Source organism: Eufriesea mexicana, unplaced genomic scaffold, assembly GCF_001483705.2.
Source record: "Eufriesea mexicana isolate 0111107269 unplaced genomic scaffold, ASM148370v2 scaffold1490, whole genome shotgun sequence".
Classification (NCBI taxonomy): domain Eukaryota; kingdom Metazoa; phylum Arthropoda; class Insecta; order Hymenoptera; family Apidae; genus Eufriesea; species Eufriesea mexicana.
Genome location: NW_016909592.1, coordinates 277,026 through 296,887, shown reverse-complemented (window position 1 = coordinate 296,887; position 19,862 = coordinate 277,026).

Genomic DNA, 19,862 nt, shown 5'->3' with positions numbered 1-19,862 from the left:
TATTCCTCATATTCCTTACGCAATTAAAGCTGGGTAAGGACGAATTAGCTCATGCTGCCCGCAGCGTTTGCGCGCATGCGCGCACGCAGAAATGCATTACGGTTAGAGATGGGAATTCCTAGATGGGAAATAAAAAGAGTATACGTGATCTCCATGTTAACAGTGATAAACAAACATACCCTTGATACATGTAAATCACGTATTAATAATTATGCATAAATCATGCGGCTTATGGCATTTATATTAAACGGTTTCACAGTGGATTATACCTTGTTCTATTAATAGTTCCATGTACCCATAAAGTCAACAGATGATCTATACCTCGTTTTAACATAGTCATTACTTAGAAATTGCTGGGCATATTGACCGTAGGAATTGGAAAAAAGATAATCATTTGTCAATTTTTATAAAAATCGTGAGAAAACAACATACTGTATTTATTTCTCGCTGTCATTAAAACCCTCATTTTCAATTAAAACTTAATTAAAATTGCTCGAATAGTTTAGATAAGATTCTTCAATTTTTCTATAAGAGTGATGCTAAATTCCAACTAGCGCCATCTATGGAATAGTTAGTTTTGGCTCATTTCGGTAACAAAGAGTCCCCAAAGCAAAATTTCTTGTACCTACTTAGACACTAGATCAATAATACTAAATACATACTGTATTTCATTCAACACCACCCTAATCTGGACATCATAGTCTCCAAACTGGACAGCTTTAGGGTATCCTGATAGGTAATTCTGACTCCAAATCTAAAATTCTAAATCTTGACTCTGTCTCTTGAATTTAAAACTCTAAAACCAGTTGTTGTTCAAAGTAACCTATCAAATATGCTGACAAAATTTCCCAGTCCAGTTGTACCTATATCTCAAACCCTAGTTCATCTTCTGACTACCTAGGGTCTAACTAAGCAGCTCTTCGTCTCTCGAATAGGGGTCGGAAATTTATCAAAGTGATAGACAAAAAGACGAATTGTACTGGAACTATAACGACAGTGGAAAAGAAAACACGGAGATTCGAAAGCTGAGGGGTCACAAATCATAGCTAAACCTGGACTCGACCCTCGGTATTTAGCCCCAGCATCTCTGGTGCCAAGAGGACGCGCAGGTTCTCGGTGTCGCGGCAATTCTTCGGATTAGGATTAAATATTGATGGCCAGCTTGATACAGATTAATGTGCATCCACTGGCAGCTCAATCTCCTCTACGCAACCTGACGTCGATTTGTCTCCGTGTTCGCTAGGTCGAGGGACAGCGGAGGCAGCCCTCTATCTAGCCGCCTGTGTCTGCTCGCAGAGGAGGATGGAAGGGACGTCTGATTACCACCTTGGACGTTCCACAGATCGTCGAGTCCTCTTATCTGCTCCGTTTCTCTCTTTATCTCCCGATTCCTTCGACTTCTCCGCGTTACCCTTCGCCGTTATGATGAACCGTGTCGCTGGGGAGGGCATTTATTCCGAGATATACCCTCCTAGGGGAATCTATTAGCGCGTCAGGGTACGGGTGCTGGGCTTATTTACCCTCGCGATAAGGAATTGCTCGGGGTTGACGACGTATGGGGGTAAATGAAAAATTTTCTTTCACTGCTTCATTATAAGCATCGAGTTTTGCAACCCTTTATTGCCCTGGATGCCACACGTTGGAATTTAGGTTAGAAATTCAGACAGGTTACCAGCATTGTACGAATTACTCTGAAAGGTCCTGGAAATTGTAGAACGGGTTAGGGTTATTGCCAAATAGGAACAAAGAATCTCGTCATGTATCTCTAGTACTATATCCATTGCGTTAAGTTGTTCACTGATAATCTAAATTCTATATGAATTCTAGAATGATCAAAGGATAAATCAATTATCGAAGAGGATATTGACAATACAGTACTGAGTATAGTCATCAACACAGTACTACACCCATTGTATTAACCTATTCACTGATCAGCTAAATTAACACCTATCTAACCCAACCTGATAGCAGAATAAAGTATAATAGCTATACTAAATATACCATATACTAAATATACTATAAAATACTATAAATCCTTTGTACTATAAGATTTTTTCGTGGTAAAAAGAGAGCAACTCGAAGCTTCTCTTCCATTTTTCCAAGGTCACTGATACATTTTATACTGAAATGAAAAGAGGAAAGCACGTGTTTTCATGAGAAACGAACGATATTTCATCTAATACTTAATTATTCTTAACCCTTTGCATTCGAAAGGCGTCCTTCAGTCGCCATTTAATAAAATTTCGAGGCTCGATATTAATTAATATATCAAATTTAAAATAATATAACAGTGTGCAAGGTATCGAAATGAAATAATCCTACTTGTCAATTATTATACGATTTCTTATTTACTGCTCAAAAAATATCATCAGCTTTATAGCTGAATGTTTGTCATCTCGTACCCTCCTTTAATCAAAAAATCGTCAAACGCAAGGGGTTAATATAGTTATCACCTCTTATACTTAAGTTACAGCATTAAAACAAAATGGCGTCTGAGAGCCACCTCTCAAGTGTAAAGGGTTAATACTGTTAAAGGAGTTATAACTCAGAGGAATGGTAGTCAGTGGAAAACTGTGGAAAACTGTATATAGACCTTTATCGAACGGACGAATGGTTAGAACTGGCCTGTTTAGGGTCACCCAGGTCAAAACTCGAAGACTGGAGACAAAAGACAGAACGCAGGGGAAGGGATCACCCCCGTACCGCTGGAATCTAGAGTTTACTTCACTATAGAATTTTACTATACCAAATACTAAAATATTTCTCGCCAATTACAACAGTGATCCAACCTATACTGACATTTCTCCATCAACAGAGACCTCGATCTCTTCAGCTTCCTAATTACCATCATCGAACATCCAATTCCACAACAATGAACCTGATTGCCGGAGGAAAAAGAGAAAGAAAAATCTCGAAACATGCTTCCCGAAGAGCATTCCAAGAAGCAGTCGTAAGAATCGGGATCGTGAAAGCTCGACAGATCTCAAGTCGATCCTTGGTTCGGTCCCTGTGAGGTATCACGGACACCCGGTCCGTTAGCCAGCGCGGTTTTATCGCGGCGCGGATAAAATTATTGCGGGCAAACGAATCTCGATAGATTCGCCAATGCGAGATTTATCGCGGAGATATATAAGAGCCGGCACGAACTGTCAGCCGTGGATCGTTGCCCCGGACACGCGCGTCCGCAGATGAATATTCAAGAATCGACGACCATGGTCGATGATTGTACTAAAAAATGATCCCGTTGCCCGCGGATGAATCCTCGAATTTGCTGATGCCTCCTCAGACTACTTTCTATCTCTTCGACGATACCCCTCGCCTCTTCCAGGGCGATATTATATTTCAGGGCGAATTTTATATTACAAATTATATATAATAAATTTTGTATTTTATAAATTAAATTATTATTATTTAATTGTATATTGTTTATTGTATAAGATTATTGATAATATGAATACAATACGTTCCACGTATTTCTCCGAACGATGTATGTAAATGAATATACCGACTGGAATATAATTTCTATACTATTTCTTATTTACCACTTTGAATGTATCACCGACTTTATACCAGAGAGTCCTCGCGTTACTATTTTTCTGAAAAGTAATGAAAATATTGGGTTAATATTAACCCTTTGCACTCGAGAGGTATCTTTCGTTGTCAGTCACCGTTTTTTTCAATACCTGCAAGCCTGAGTAACGAGTATGAGATATTACTAGATTAGAAATAACTCCACGTGAAATATCGAAATGAAATACACGTGATTTTCTCTTTTTATTTTAACATAAATGGTATCACTGAGATAAGAAAAATATAAGAAAAGCTTCGAATTGTTATATCTTCATAACGAGGAAATTTTCCAGTGCACAGGGATAATAATTTGAATAACCAATTGCATTTCCTACCACGTTAAACGTGGAATTGGCACTGTTGATTTTAATCATCTTACCATTCTTCGATACCTTTCCTAATCCTTTGGATTCGAAGACTTTTTCGTGGTAAACAGCAATTCGAAGCTTTTCTTAGATTTTCATAAGCTCGCTGATACTCTTTATGCCAAAATAGAAAAAGAAAATCGTGCATTCGTGTGAGAAGTGAACGAATAGAATTATTTTATTTCGATATTTCGCGCGTAGTTGTTAATATAATTATCATCATTCGTTATTTGAGTTATAGCATTGAAGCAAACGGTGACTGAGAGTCACCTCTCGAGTGCAAAGGGTTATTATTTAAGTATTAACGTAGTATAGACTCAATTTTCCTCTTCACTGTAAAATTAATAATAATGGCGTAGCTTCACGAGGATTTTAAAGATGTCTCTATTTACATTACAACTATACTGTGTTCAACGAAAATTGGCGGGAAATATATTGTTGCGGCCCTAGGATCGCAATGTCCTAGGTCAAGTGGAGGACTGGTTTATATTCATACTGCCAACGTCCCTTGACTTCTATACACTCATTGTCGCCTAGGTTACCACTTGGATAAACCGTTAACAAGGACCAGTATATCAATATATCACCCTTAGGAATCTAGGCACAAGGACCCAGACTGTTTAACCACTTGCGGTGGCAAGAAATTCACAGGATGATGTTTCTGTACCAATTGCCTAACCACGTGTATACCACGTCGCTGGCGATTCTGTGACAAAAGCATTACGACGTGCGTGACACGTCTTTCCAGCGCAAGTGGTTAACCCTTTGACCACGGCAGACTTTGAAACGCACCGATCGTACCACACGGGTAGGAATTCATTTACAATGTCCGCCGAGAACGGCAAAATTTTGGATAGAGATGCGCCGTCGGTGTCACAAAAGCAAAATTTCTGAGCGCCCATAGTAGCCAAGGGGTTAAACAACCACCACCACCGAAAGACGTTCGAGCTAGCACACAGCCCCAATATTATTCACAACCAGTGGACTGACACATAGCCACCTCTCACATCTTATACCGACCAATGAGTAAAATAGATGAAACCTATAAAACTACTGACAGAGCAGTCACGAGGGAATTCTCCTAAAACTCTCAAAAAGACTGGACAATCATCACGACCACACTATCATCATCAAGACCCACCAAATAGTCTACTATAGAATTCTCTGTAGTTCAACCATAACCAGGCCTAGCTCTATTAATTTAAAGTAGGCCTCATCGAGTTGCAGTGTTCGCAACATATATACAAAACAGTCACTTGATCGATGCTACAGATGCTGATAAATGGCTGCCAAACATGGATGCTCAGGATTGACTTTTATAAATCCTAAACAGGGGTCCTTGCCTATAAGGACAGTTCTGATCATGTCCACCTGTGTATATTTCCTGTCAATTCTAATTGGACCGAGTATAGGAATGAAGAAACCACCAAAAATCGTCACAACACTCTGAAAGTCAAGTCTCCCAGTACCCAATATGAAAATTAGAATCCTGTATTATCACGGAAATCTGTATTACTCATTTACAACTTCACTGACGTCCTAAGACCCGAGTTAGAACCCCAAACGACTCCGAACCACCCAAACCTCTGTCAAACAGCCAAGACACGACCCCAAATGCCAAAAGCTCGGCTACCCCTTTTGAAACTGCACTGAGGGTTCCCTGATAGCCGGAAGCCTCGAAGGGATAGCATAATATGGTCTTCTAGGTCCACGGGAAGCACACGTTGGTTCGCGTGGAAGACTTTTCTCCGGCTGACGGTTTACGGAAGGCGTCGCGGCGCGTGCAAGACTCTGGGTGGGTCGGCGGAGCGCGAGGGTGGAGGTGCGACGCGCGTGTCGTCGCTCGGAGGCCGGCAGTGAAAATGGTTTGTGCCAGAAAGTCTCGGATAAGTTAAACACGGGCCGTGGTCCGGAGGCGTCGTAAAGCGCCGCGGCGCCTTCGTGTTTACGCGGCGACGTCGAGGCCCACCAACCGCGTCATCCCTTTCCATCGACGCCGCTCAGGCCATCCTTGTCCGACGTCCGTCACACGGCGTCCACCCGACTCGCTCTGCTTCTTCCTCGTCTATTTTCGGCCGCGTGACAAATCTCTCTATGTCGGCCGGATTTATCGAGCGACATTCTGCGGCCCGTGCCGTGCCCATATGGTAGCCACCACGCCAGCTATTTCGGGCACGAGGTGCGATCTCCCTTCACGGAACGACGTGATCGCTTTCGGATCGAGATTGGCAAGTCAGGTACCACGGCTATTGCAAGCAATCGATGTAAAGGCTTCGCCAGTGTCTGACTGGGTGTCGGGTGGCACTGATCGAAGATTGAGACGAAGACTTTGGCAGGAACAGGGTTCCAAGTGATATGGAACGTCTGTGATCGAGCAAGTCTGTGCTGGGTGCTGCTGTTGGAGGCGAAGACTTTTGGCAGGAAACAGAGAAGCGATATGCAATGTTCATGATTGGGTATCGGGTTAGCTCATGATCCACGTGTGAGATTGAAGGCGGAGATTGCTAGTAGTCAAATTGGAAATCGTATGAAACCCTGTTCAGGAATAGGTGTTAGGCTGTCTTAGTATGTATGAGATAGAGGCTGAAGACTTTTGTAGGAACATTTTGAGTTAGTATGGGCCTCGAATTAGCAGTTATATGGAAGGTTCGTGAAGACTTTTGACAGAGTCTTGCCAACTGCAAAGGATATTCACGATTTGGCTCATGATCCAGGTGTCAGATAGAAGACAGAGGTTGCTAGTAGTGAAATTGGAAATCGTATGAAACCCTGTTCAGGAATAGGTGTTAGGCTGTCTTAGTATGTATGAGATAGAGGCTGAAGACTTTTGTAGGAACATTTTGAGTTAGTATGAGCTCGAATTAGCAGTTGTATGGAAGGTTCGTGAAGACTTTTGACAGAGTCTTGCCAACTGCAAAGGATATTCACGATTTGGCTCATGATCCAGGTGTCAGATAGAAGACAGAGGTTGCTAATAGTCAAATTGGAAATGATATGAAACGAGTGATCAGAGATGGGTGTCAGGCTGTTTTAATATACGTAAGCTAAAGACTGAAGACTTTTATAGGAACATTGTGAGTTAGTATGATCCTCGAATTAGCAGTGATATGGAAGGTTCGTGAAGACCTTTGACAGAGTCTTGCGAACTGCAAAGTATATCTACTATTTGGGCATTGACTTATCTCATAATCCACGTATGAGATAAAAGACAGAGATTGCTAGTAGTCAAATTGGAAATGATATGAAACGAATATTCAGAAATTGGTGATTAGGCTGATATAATATACATAAGCTAAAGGCTGAACACCTTTACAGGAGGCTAATATGGAAGCTTCATGATTGGGTATTGAGGTAGAAAATAGAAGTTATTGAGCAAGAAGTTTCGAGGAATAGATTATAACCTGGTCTAGTGTCATATATTACTTAGAAATTATTGCTAGTTACATTTACTTACTTATTTTTCCCCACTTCGCAGTTTTCTGTCACGAGTTCTTAGTTCTCAATGCAGAGATCTACGTTCTTAGTTGCTCACTGCAGGTATTTCTGTATCATTTTGAAGTCATCGATGTGAGATGAGGTTGAAGACTTCCCTAGGAACATTATGAATTGGGAGTGATGTGGGCTGTTCATGAATGGGTATTAGGGAAGACGTGGGCTGAGGACTTCTGGCGAAGGATTCCGCGTTGGTGCAAGAATAGAATTGCAAGTAGCGTGGAATGCTCATGAATGGGGACTGGGGAAGACACGGGTTGAGAATTTTTGGCGAGGCATTGCGAGTTCGTGTAAAAATCGAACGGAGAGTGGTGTGGATTGTCCATGAATGGCTATTGAGAGGGACAGGCTAAATTGCAGGCGACGTGGAACGTTCGTGAATGAATACTAGGTTGGACAAGACAGAGACTGATGCCTCTTGGTGAACGACGATGAACTGGTGCAACAGTGAGTCGAAATATTCTTCCAAATTCGGTGTCTACTGGTGTACCACGAAATATTTGTCCAAATTCAATGTCTAATCTATGCCAAAATAGAGTTTGTCACGAGCGACTGATTCCATTTATAAAATTCGAGATTTGGAAATTCTTCGAATACCATCTTCACGATTTCATCGTCCGAAAATAATTTATTCGTCGAGGAAGAGTGATCGAGGAAGTGAGAATCCCTGAGTGGAAGAACGGGGAGGATGTGGCCATTTTCGACACAAGAGATCTCGCATTATCGCGTGACAGCGGATTGCTTTCCCTTCGTTCACCGTCCACACGTGTCTCATCTATTTGTTTATAGTATGCTTTCGCTGCAATCGTAGTCTCGAGTTCTAGGAAATGGTAATGAATAAGTTCTGCCAATGACCACCAGTCACCATTATCCCCTTCTTGACACGTGTTTCGCGTGTTCACTTTTGTCAGACCACTAAATGTTTTCGAATGTCACGCGAAGTTTATTTTTCGTCATAGATGACAATACGTTTTAAAAATGGACCCTGTTTGTTTCTTTTCACCCGAACCAGGTGGCCATCTTCGTGAAGCTCAGTTTCTATGTATAGTTAAACTCACATTAACCTTTTCCTACCAGTTGTAAGTACTGCACTTGCATTTTTAGTAATTTACAAGCCTTTCCCAAAATTTAAATTTCACTAGGAAAAAATAAAAATTTCACAATTATTTTTGTTATATAGTTTTTGAATTTTTGATTATAGATAAATTCCACCAATTTATTTTCTTTTTACTATTAATTGGTGTTATTAATTACAATTATTTGAAGGAAATTTGAGTAGAATAAAAATATTATAATTGAACAACAGTTAGGTCTTTTAATTCAATACTTATGTATATATGTATGTATGTATATATATATTCTTCTATATATTTCTTCTTATTTATGAATGAACAGAGCCAGAGTATGCATTTACATACGCTAACCTTTTGCATTACGTGACTAAGTTAATTACCCTCTATCAGCATACAAGTCGATTTGCAAGTCAATTACATCACCGTTGCTTGTTATATATCCCGATAAGACGATATTAAAACAGGAAATAAGTTTGCAACAAGTTGCTCGATATGCGAGTATAGACTACACGATTACGGTATCTATTGTACTTATTAGGCCGTTCTTAACACACTAATCGAATTTACACGAGGGTAGGTTAGTGGGTTAATGATGACAATACAGTGATACGACAATTTTCAGCAACAATAATAAATAACATTATTATAATCATTAATATCATATTCAACATTAGACCAATATCATAAAGCAAGGATAAATACATAGTATATGCAACTCAAAAAAATTTCCTTTGCATTTGCAATAGTAACAATAATAAATAATTGGATACAGTATAATCACGTTACAATTAATATTAGTGCAATTTTATTTTTGAAAAATTTTCGTCACTATAGGGTACCAACCAGGTACCAGCAAAACACCCTCTCCTCGACAAAACAACTTTAAATAGAAAAATTTCCTTTTTTATCACCCCTTTCTCTGGGACACCCTATATAGCACTCTATAATTTCCAATATTTTCCGATTAACTTCAGAGCGGTATATCTCGGAGAAAAAAAATCGTTTGATCATAAATCAAATTCGATTTTACAGGGGAAGGTTAGTACTATACAAAGCAGTCGATAAAGATTTCGTCAAAAAATTACTATCTTTAAAATATTTTTCTGAAAATAGCAAAAGTAGATTCCTTTAATTTATTTATTTAATAAACCTAAGATGGTAAACATATTCGGATTCCACTTTCAGAAAACAAAATCTTACTGATCCATTTCTTTGGTACCTGTCATACTTACCTACCATTGCAGTCATTTTTCGCATAAACGAGTAAAATTTGTAGAAGGAAATTTGAATTGTAATTAATATTCTTTTTTGTTATTAAAAATCGGACACCCTGTATAAGTACATATGTAACACGTACATACGTCGAATTATTTTTTAAAGATTGTATTATTATTTTGTCGTGGTACTGTATGACAATTGCGGAGTAATTACCCATCGTTGGGTTCCTGTACCTCGCGTTATTTCAACCAGGGTCCATCGGCGCGAGGGAGCCTCTAGGCTAAGAAGAGGAACGAAAAGGAGGAAGCCTATGCGGGAGAAAAGGAAGATGGAGGGACCCAGCCGGTGTGAAAGGCGCGTTCCCTCCGCGTGGTGAAAAACTAAGTCTTAATAAAGCGGAGAAGGCAAGATAAATCGGCGCATTAGCATCTCGCCGGACGTGATTCATGGTGACGGTTCGACTGGGCCGTGGGATATGATATATCGTCATTAGCATCGGTTTCGTATTAGAACAAATAGCCGCGCGTTTCAGCCCTTAAAAGGGCCCGCGACGTGTCCCGGCCCTTAATGGCTCCTAATGCACCCCCGGAAAACTCAGACAGGAGGAACCGTGTCGCGGTGACTCGTGCTTTCCTAGGCCATCTGCCCGCCAGGCAAGCTTTGTTTCACCGACGTCCTGGCGAACAATGGGGACGAGTCCCTAACGTCGACGTGCCTTCGTTTTGCCTAGAAATCAAGACGATCTGCTCGAGGGAGAGACTTCGCGAGTGTAAAACCAAGTTCCGTTCGTTGTGTGAGAGTCAGGGGTCTCTAGACAGGATTTCTCAACTGATGGACCTGTATTGCTAGGTTACATTTGGGTTGTGGGCTTTGATTAGCTCTATTTATTCCATTTTTGCTTGTGGATCGTTGATTTCCAGGTGTAGTTAGGTGTATTTTAACTAAGGCACTGTTGAATTTTAGGGTGAGGTCGAGAGATCTGGAGAGGGATCTCTGGACAGGATTTCTCAACTGGTGGACCTGTATTGCTGGGTTAGATTTAGTTTCTGGGCTTTGATTAGCTCCAGTTACTCCATTTTTGCTTGTGGATCGTTGATTTCCAGGTGTAGTTAGGTGCATTTTAAGTAAGGCACTGTTGAATTTTAGGGTGAGGTCGAGAGATCTAGAGATCTCCTCTCTGAACAGAATTTCTGAAGTGATGAGTCAATTTTGGGTTATAGGCTTTGATCAGCAGATAAAGATTCTTTATTTGTTTCATTTTTTCTTATGGAGCATTGATTTCTAGGTATGGTTAGGTGTATTTCTATTAGATACCGTTGAGTTTTCTTATTTAGATTTGATCTGTTGAAGTTAATGATCTTTGGAGTTTCTTTTTAATTAGAAATCCATTTTCAGTTACGGGATAATTGAATTGCACGAATTGGAAGACCTGGTATTGCTTACTTGGATCCATTTATTGAAATCGAGAAAGACACGTGTGGCTGATTTTTGAGGTTAGGAATTTAATCAAGTGACAAATTTGTTGAGAATCCTACAACTTTCATGAATATTTGGTCACTTTGAGAGCAGTGGGAATATTTTAGAAATACTTAAGTTGAGACTAACGATTATAATTGTAATAAAATATTTTTAATAGGAACATGTCATTATGATAGTAATTACTTATTACTGTATAAAGTAATTAATCTAAACCTTTTGCCTCCATAAGGAAGCAAAATTCTGATTGTAGAGGCTACATGTATATAGAGTACTCTACAGTAATAACACGTTACAGTAATGATGTAATTAAACGCTTTTCATGATAAGCAGTCACTAAGATAATTCTTAAATATTTAATGAAAGTAATGCTGAAAATATCACCGGTTGTAATCAGCTCAGGCACGTAGACTGCTAATGAAAATGAGTGACACACGTTGAAGTGTTTCTATCGTTAAAGCATGCAATGCTTTAACGATACGATCTTGCATGTCTTTGCATGTTAAGTGTCGTTGGTGGTTCACGGAAAATATCGTTTCTTAGATGTTTTTTATCTCAGTAATTACTAGTTTTGGAATCTATATATCTTAACAGCTTTTTACTCTGCGATCAATACTCCTTCAAATTGCGGTGTTAAATTCTCGTTAAAAAATCTATCAATATGCCACAGAAAGAAATCATAAAATTCAACTCGACTTACAAATACAAAAAAAGAAAAAATAAACTCATTTTTGAAGCATTTTTTCATATACCAATTATGTCATTTTAAAATGACAATAATCTTCATCGGTAGATATTATAATTAATAAAACAATTTACCAGTCCATGTAAATAATTCTCACCCTGTATAATTTAAAATATATTTCGTACTATGAATTCATAACTTCAAACTTTAAGGTCTTCAGAAGAGAACACATCCTTCCAGAAAATCCAAATCGATTCCACACAAGCTCTCTCATTACTCGGAGAACTGGCCCCAATCTCGATCCACAGATGTGCCCTCGAAGCCGTCCTCGAGTGATCAAAACCGTCTCTTCATTTCCATAATTATTTCCCTGGAACCGATTCCTCGTGTGCTTCAGACAAAAGAAGCTCGCGCCGAGACTCGTCTACCCCGTGTCCCTCTAAAGGCTGCAATTACCGGTAAATTTATTCCCAGTTCTCGTGTAAACGCGCGAACATTCGTTCAGATACCTCCGCGCTGCGCCTGGTGGCGCGACACACGAACGGGGGTTGAGCAACCCCTTTGATCCGCTGTAATTCACGGTTTGCCGGTGCATTTATTAACGTGTCACTCGGGGCGCCGCCTACCGGCTGATTTATCGCGCATGCGCCGTGGCGCGTATACAGATACTCGGCCAGCGCGGGGCCAGAGTTCGACGGGCAACTCGGTCGCCCGCGGCCGACCTTCCTTCGTCTTCCAGCTGCCGAATCGACCATGCGCAGATGGAGACGCAGATGTTGCCCCCTGATCATCGCCGCGACCGCTGGCTGTCTTTCTTCACGGTGTTTTGGGGGAGTGGACGATGATGATCGGCTGGAGGATTTTTGGTAACGTTGGTTAACGAAGGACACCGCTGGTGGCCGACTTCTACCCTGTTACAACCGACGTTCCATCGTTTGTTAAAGCCTTCCATCGTGATCACGGGTCTAACTCCTTCCTGTCTTCTCGTCTCAAATTGCGAGTAAGCTATATTTATCGTGGAATTAAAATTATACTTGTCTCAGGATCTGTGTAAATCCTAAAAGCTTTCACAGTTTTTCAAAGTTTCACATACATTTGAAATTAACAATAGGACTACCGATCTTGAATGGGTACCTAAACATAGTTGATACAAATAATAGCAATTTTAGTAATAATTACAGTTCTATTCCAATATGAGTTCACATTAATTTTTTCTCTTAAGTAGGTGTATATTTTTAGTAATTGCAAAAGAGAAAATTCATCTTCACTGACATGACACACTGGTACTGACACCTTATGCCACTATTATGAAGTATTTAGTTAGAATAAAGCTATCTGTTCTGAAGAATCTTCACTAGTTAGCCCCTATTCCTAATTCACAGGATTAAATGTAAGAATATTTTGGTTGTTCACAGAAGGTCTATAGGGTGAGGTTAATAGAGGATCTTTTTGAGGGATGATAGATAGTTATGAGGGTTATCTAGCCTCTAAAGACTGTAGAAAATTAGAGAACGAATTTGTACAATTAGACAGGGTTATGTGGATATTTCCAGCTGCTAGGAAGATTTTTTCTAGGCTTCAATTTAAGTCTAATGACAGTGTGCACTAACTTATGGTCGTTTAGGATTGGACAAGCAAAGATGTGAGACTGACAACGAGACAGTTGGGCAATTCCACTTCAAAAAGACATATGGAAGGTGCCTAATATTAACTTGGTATAAACATACGTCTAATTAAAAATGAAATAGGACACGAATATTAAACATCACACTTCCGTTATACACTATGAGATCCTAATTATTCGATATTACATAATATTTTCCAACAATTTCTATTTTTAATCAACCCTTGCTTATCCCAATCATAGATCACCTTCAAACCTATTCCTCCATCCGTTTCAATACGAAATAGCTGTTTCATCGACTACCCAGTGGGGTACCACTCTTTTGCTGTTAGCGATGTATGAAATTTAATAACAACAAGAACAATTATTTATTTAATTACAAAGATTATCAAACAGAAATATTGTGTCGAAGTATAATTATTTTATCACTATCACATGCTCACACGTCTTCTCTCCATTAACACTCAATTGCAACTGACATATGCCAAATCACTTTCCTTCCTTCTTTCTTCTTTCATACATTACATTAACATACATAATTCACTCAACACCTCAATCATTACATTTACGATAATAACCTGAATTCATTAGATATTTCCATCCCATGCACACATGTTCCACCCATTCCAATACGTATATATTTAAAAATCTATGTAACCATTGCCACATTTGCTTCCAAATTGTCATCCAAGTCGAGGAACCTTGATATTCGCATCCACTCCCAGTCTACTGTGCGTTGCAGTGAAGGAGTCATCTGAGAAACTTGTAGGACCGAATCCCTACTAGCCCAACCATTCTAACATCATGGCAGAAGTAGAGTAAAACGCTTCCCTTATTGACAGAACTGATCCCTTCCTATTAGCCCGGTCATAGAACACCATGTGACAAAGAAGGCGAAAAAGCAACGAGACAAAGTGAGACAGACTTAAAAAATAGATGCAAGAGCGTAGACTCATTCCAAAGCGTGTAGTGCTTGCATTTCATTGTAAATTAACTCTGAGATAACGTTTCTTTCGCGGATATCTTACGCCTATGTCAACGTATCACGTTATCGAACTTGGAGATGGTAGTTTTGGGAGTGTCATAGAAGAGTGGGTATTACTAACGAGAGTATAGGCGGAGCAAGTGGAATACCACTCTTGATCCGCAACCGAACGAGGTGACTTCTTTCATGCAACGTAGAGTAAGTAGGCACAAAGCTGACTGGTATCCGAAAGATCTCAGAGCTCGTTCCATTCAGCCATACTGGGCCCGTCCCTCGCGTTGCACCGCGCCATCTTCTCCACATTCCACTCGAAATCGTCTCCCATGAACGCATCCTTTAACCTCGCACGCGAAGCACGCGCTGAAGTAGCAAAGTCCAGCGAGGTCCAAAGGTACTTACGTGCATCTAATAAACAGTTGGAACAGCATGGCGAACGATTAACCGGCCGGGTTCCGTAGACCAGAGGCCGGATACGCATACTTTAAATTCCTACGCCCTTCATAGCTGCTCAGACCCGGATAAAGAGAAAGAAAGGACGAGCGAACGATTTAACGTGGCCAGAGAAAATTTCCCGAAGTTTGCCTCCGATACTTTGCCTTCGCTGCAAGCCACTCATCTACGTCCTCCATCCACGCCAATTAAACGTTTTTCACCGCTTGTCCGCCAGATGGACCCCGACCACGACCCCGATGCATCGCGTGTGTATCGATGGTCCACGATCGTATGCCCGTGAATTGCGCCTTCGATCATAATCACCACCGTCCCTTGCTGCTCCGAGCTCGTCCTTATGGATCTTTCTCCGTTTTTGCCGCTCCCAATGATTCTGGGGTTAATCTGCTGCGCGCATCTCTCGGCCCTACACAACGACAGGGGCGCTCGTATCTTTACGTGCAATATTTTTGTCACACACAGGGGCCCAACGGAAGTTTCTTTCCTATGCACTTTCAATTTTATATCATTTTTATAACGCAATTCGAAAATTAACGCAGTTTCTCTAAATCGTGTCTTCTTTAGTGTCCCTTTATCTTCGGTGTATAATAGTGGTAGACGTCTAGATAACCGTTTATAATTTTACATATTACATATTTTTCTGGGTCATCACAGTATCAGTAATCTCAGAAAATTGAACAAAGAAGGGGGAAAAATATTGTTTTGATTTTTCCAATTCGACGGTGTTGAATTGAAGGTGTTGTATAAAAATTGGATACTCTGGTCTTAGTAAACCACCCCTTAAGATCCTTATTACCCTAGGAAATCTAGAAATTTATTTTCAATTTTCACCACATCGAAGTGAACTCATATTCTGATCCTTTTCAAAGTGGTCCCTTTTCCAAAATTCTTATGTAATCCCAAATTCACAGTGAAAATTCACTATTTGGGCATTAACCACTTGCGCTACGATTTAGCTTTCGGTTGCCGTGCCGTGCTCTGCAACGTAACATGTGGTAAGGCGTTACATTGACGTGGTATACACGTCGCTGGTGGCTTTGGAACAAAAGCATCTCGACGTGCGTGGCACGTCTTTATAGCGCAAGTGGTTAAAAGAACAAAATCCAGAGTTTCCACTTTTAAAAATTGCTAAGTTTTCTATATCCAGAAACAGTGTAGTCAAAAATGGAGTACAGAAATTCCCTAGAAATCTCATGGACGAATGAAAATTTTCAATATTGGAAGAGCATAATTCTCAGCAGGGAGGATGTAAGAGAAAGGTGTAAGGATCCAGGATGAAGGAACTGGATGGTCTCCAGAGACGTCGGGGGACTTCCGGGCAGCAGGGAGGAAGGTCGAAAGGATCATTAGCGATGGCTGACGGGCTCTCGATGAAAACTGTATCGAGCCGTTGGACGAGACACGTCCCATCGATATAAATAAAGTATCTGCGAGGGGGATGGAGCGTCCGCGGGCGGCTGACACAACGACGGGGCAAATGAAAAATGCCGAGACGGCCGATCAATGTAAATATATTCATGACGTGGGGTGGCTGAGCCGTGGCCACGGGGATGCCGGATACACGTATACGCGCGCGCGGACTTTTATAGGATGGGGCTGGGTTCCTCGAGTCGACGACTCGATGCCACTCGGACGGCACATAATTCACTCTTTGGCAGCTCATTACAATTTAAAAAGGCTTTTGTCAGTGTACTATACCCGGAGCCGTGATTCCTTACGAGCTCGCCACTTGCTCTCGCGTCAGGGGCCTGTCACCTTTGGGACTGCGAAACGAGCCTTCCTCGAGGACCTCGTGGACGAGGAGGAGGTGGTGGCGCAGGGAACGGACGCCCGCGTCCTTCCACGAACCACCGACGAACTCCTTAATTTGTCTGATGGCAACGGGCGACGTCTGCCACGCTCTCTTATGACTCTCTCTCTTTCCGCTTCGGTTCTACGCGAAACTGGGAAAGTAATTTCGACCAAGTTCGAGAGAATATCGATGACAAATTCTATGGGAAATTCATCACAAAATGTGCCATCAGAGATTGGTATATCAATTTTTCCTTTTTGGTTGCGTGATTAGAGAAGTTAGGGTGAAGAGGCTAGGAATTGGGAGGTTAGGTGAGGTTTGTTATGGTAAAAAGTGAAGCAAACTCTACATTCCAGCGGTGTTGAGACGATCCCTTCTCCCAATGTTGTCTATTGTCACCAGTCTCCTGAAGACGACTTTTGACCTGAGAGGCCATGAACAGTTCTGTTCTGACCATTCGCCCGTCGAATAAAGATATACACAGTTTCTCCACAATTTTTTCACAGTTTTCACAATATTCCTTGCATAATAACCCCTTTAACAAGGTTAAATGTTCCAAGATGGAATTTTTATTGCTGCACAGTGAGTGTAAGATCTTGGAATGTAATATAGAAGATTTAGTTTTATTCACTGAGAGTTTCTTTATGTATTAAATTCTATAAAATAGGATACTAGAGTATATTAGGAGGTTAGGTGAGGTTAAATGTTCCAAGATGGAATTTTTATTGCTGCACAGTCAGTGTAAGATCTTGGAACGTAATATAGAAGATTTAGTTTTATTCAATGAAAATTTCTTTATGTACTAGATTCTGTGAAACAGGATACTAAAGTATACTGGATACTAAATTCTGTATACTAGATTCTGTAAAACAGGATACTAGATTAAACTAGGCTCTAGATTCTGTAAAACAGGATACTAGATTCTATAGAACATGGTTCTAGGTTATACTAGACACTAAATGCTATATACTAGATACTAGACACTAGAATCTAGTAAGATTCCACAGAGTTTTATTTATAGTCATCACTATTTCTGATTGCATCCTGATTGCAACAGCTGTCTGTCGATAAAAATCGGCGGTTGTCAATGCATATGTCCAAACATAGTCTACCGTGATTTTGGCCAACTATATATATTCTCCTATTTTAAGAAGAGTCCATTAATGGTCCATTCTGATCATTTAATTACAAAAAGTCGACCAATCGTGCAATTTCTCAATTTAAATAAATTATAAGTCATAAATTCTAGTCGTAGGTTGATATTACATACATGTATCGCGCCTCCACGCGGCCATTAAGTGTACTACACAGTCGCGCGTAGAGGTTAGGAATCGGGGATCTTAGACATTCGATAAAAATACTGGCATTGGCACTCGACTTCGTGTCTTTCTTACTATATACCTATTTTAATTAATTTCGCAACACACGGGATGATCATTTTCATTTTTAACAAATTGATCTTTCCCATCTCTAGTAATATATTATCATTATCATATATATTGTCATTATCTGCTAGTTAATTCTTCATATCTAACCATGTACGATGAAATAAATTTTTATTCTTTCCCCAATAACTAAATAATTGAAGATAATCAAGATGGTCGCCCTGTATATTTCTTTTCTTATTTCGTGTCTCCTAAAATCCACATACAACTTGCTTCACCTATCAGTTGCATCAGGTTCAGTGTGAAACGTCCAAACTTAAGAACACCCAGGAACACATTAGTGTCAACTGACAGAACTCCGTTCACGATCCCAGTCGTCCCGATGGAGGGTAATTTTATGAAGATCCTCGCTCGTGAGGGGATCACGATCGAACAGCGAGTAACTCCAGCTCGATAGGCTATTTCGCGATCGTCGAACGGTCGTTTTCGAACGACAAATCGCGGTGTCGGGGCCGTGGCCGGTTTTTTGCCGGGCCGTACGAAAGAAACCGGTCCCTGGGCGAAGAACAAAAGGGCCAGCGACGAGTCCCCGACGAGTCTGCCAGGGATTTCTAATTCTCCGTCTGGCCCGATCGGCCATGTCGAAAGAGAAATGACTTCGTTCGCGTTTTCGGCACCGATTCCGAGCAATTACCGGTCGATCGGCTTTTGTACCGGGGCCGATCTTGATGAATGGTCCAGGTCTCTGATCTGTGTCGACAGAGTGATCGCCTAAAACCTGGATCGAAATGGGAGAGCGACTGGGGTGAGGAACGATCGGTGAGAGGAGTGCTGCTACCTGCCTTTCGTGCTCCACGACACGTTTATTTCGGATATCTCGTGTCCTAGCCGTGATTCTTATTGAGTGGTCCGAGGTGTTCCGCTTGGTGTGAATGACAGCAGAGATTGATGGTAGTCAGGTAGTTTCTTGGGATTTTCTATGTGGATTAAATCGATTTTACGGGGACACTGCTGTTTGAGTAGATCAAGTATTCCGTATTTCGTTTATATATTATTATATATTAGAAATTTAATCGAAAAATTTACTTCGTATCGTATATAGAATTTGCTTTTATACTTTATTTTAACATGAAACTATAATAAGGAAACTATACATGTACAGTTATCAATTAAAATAAAGTATAAAAGCAAATCTTATATATGACACGAAGTAAATTTTTCGATTAAATTTATAATATATAATAATATATAATAGAATTTGTTTTTACACTTTATTTTAATATGGAACTATAATATACATGTACAGTTACCAATTAAAATAAAGTGTGAAAATAAATTCTATGGGTTACTCTAATTATATATTATAACATTATATTATTATATTATACATTATAATATTAATAATTTTGAATATACAGTTACTTATTAAAATAAAGTGTGAACACAAATTGTATATATGACACAAAGGAAATTTTTCTTTTTAATTTATAACATAGAATTTGGGATCTAGGTATAGTGTTCCATGGTGGATTATAAGGTGCAGAATATTTATAAATGATATTTATTTTGTTGATTATATTAACAACCGTTTAATTTCCTGTTTAGGGTAGCTAGTGAATTCCTGAGTGCATTCCTAGTGAATTTCCTGTTTCAGTTGATTTTTAGGGTTGTAAGGGTTTTATTATGTGTATGTGCAACAGTGGATATTATTGTAAATGGTTTTAATTAAAGATTTCCAGTTTTCTAT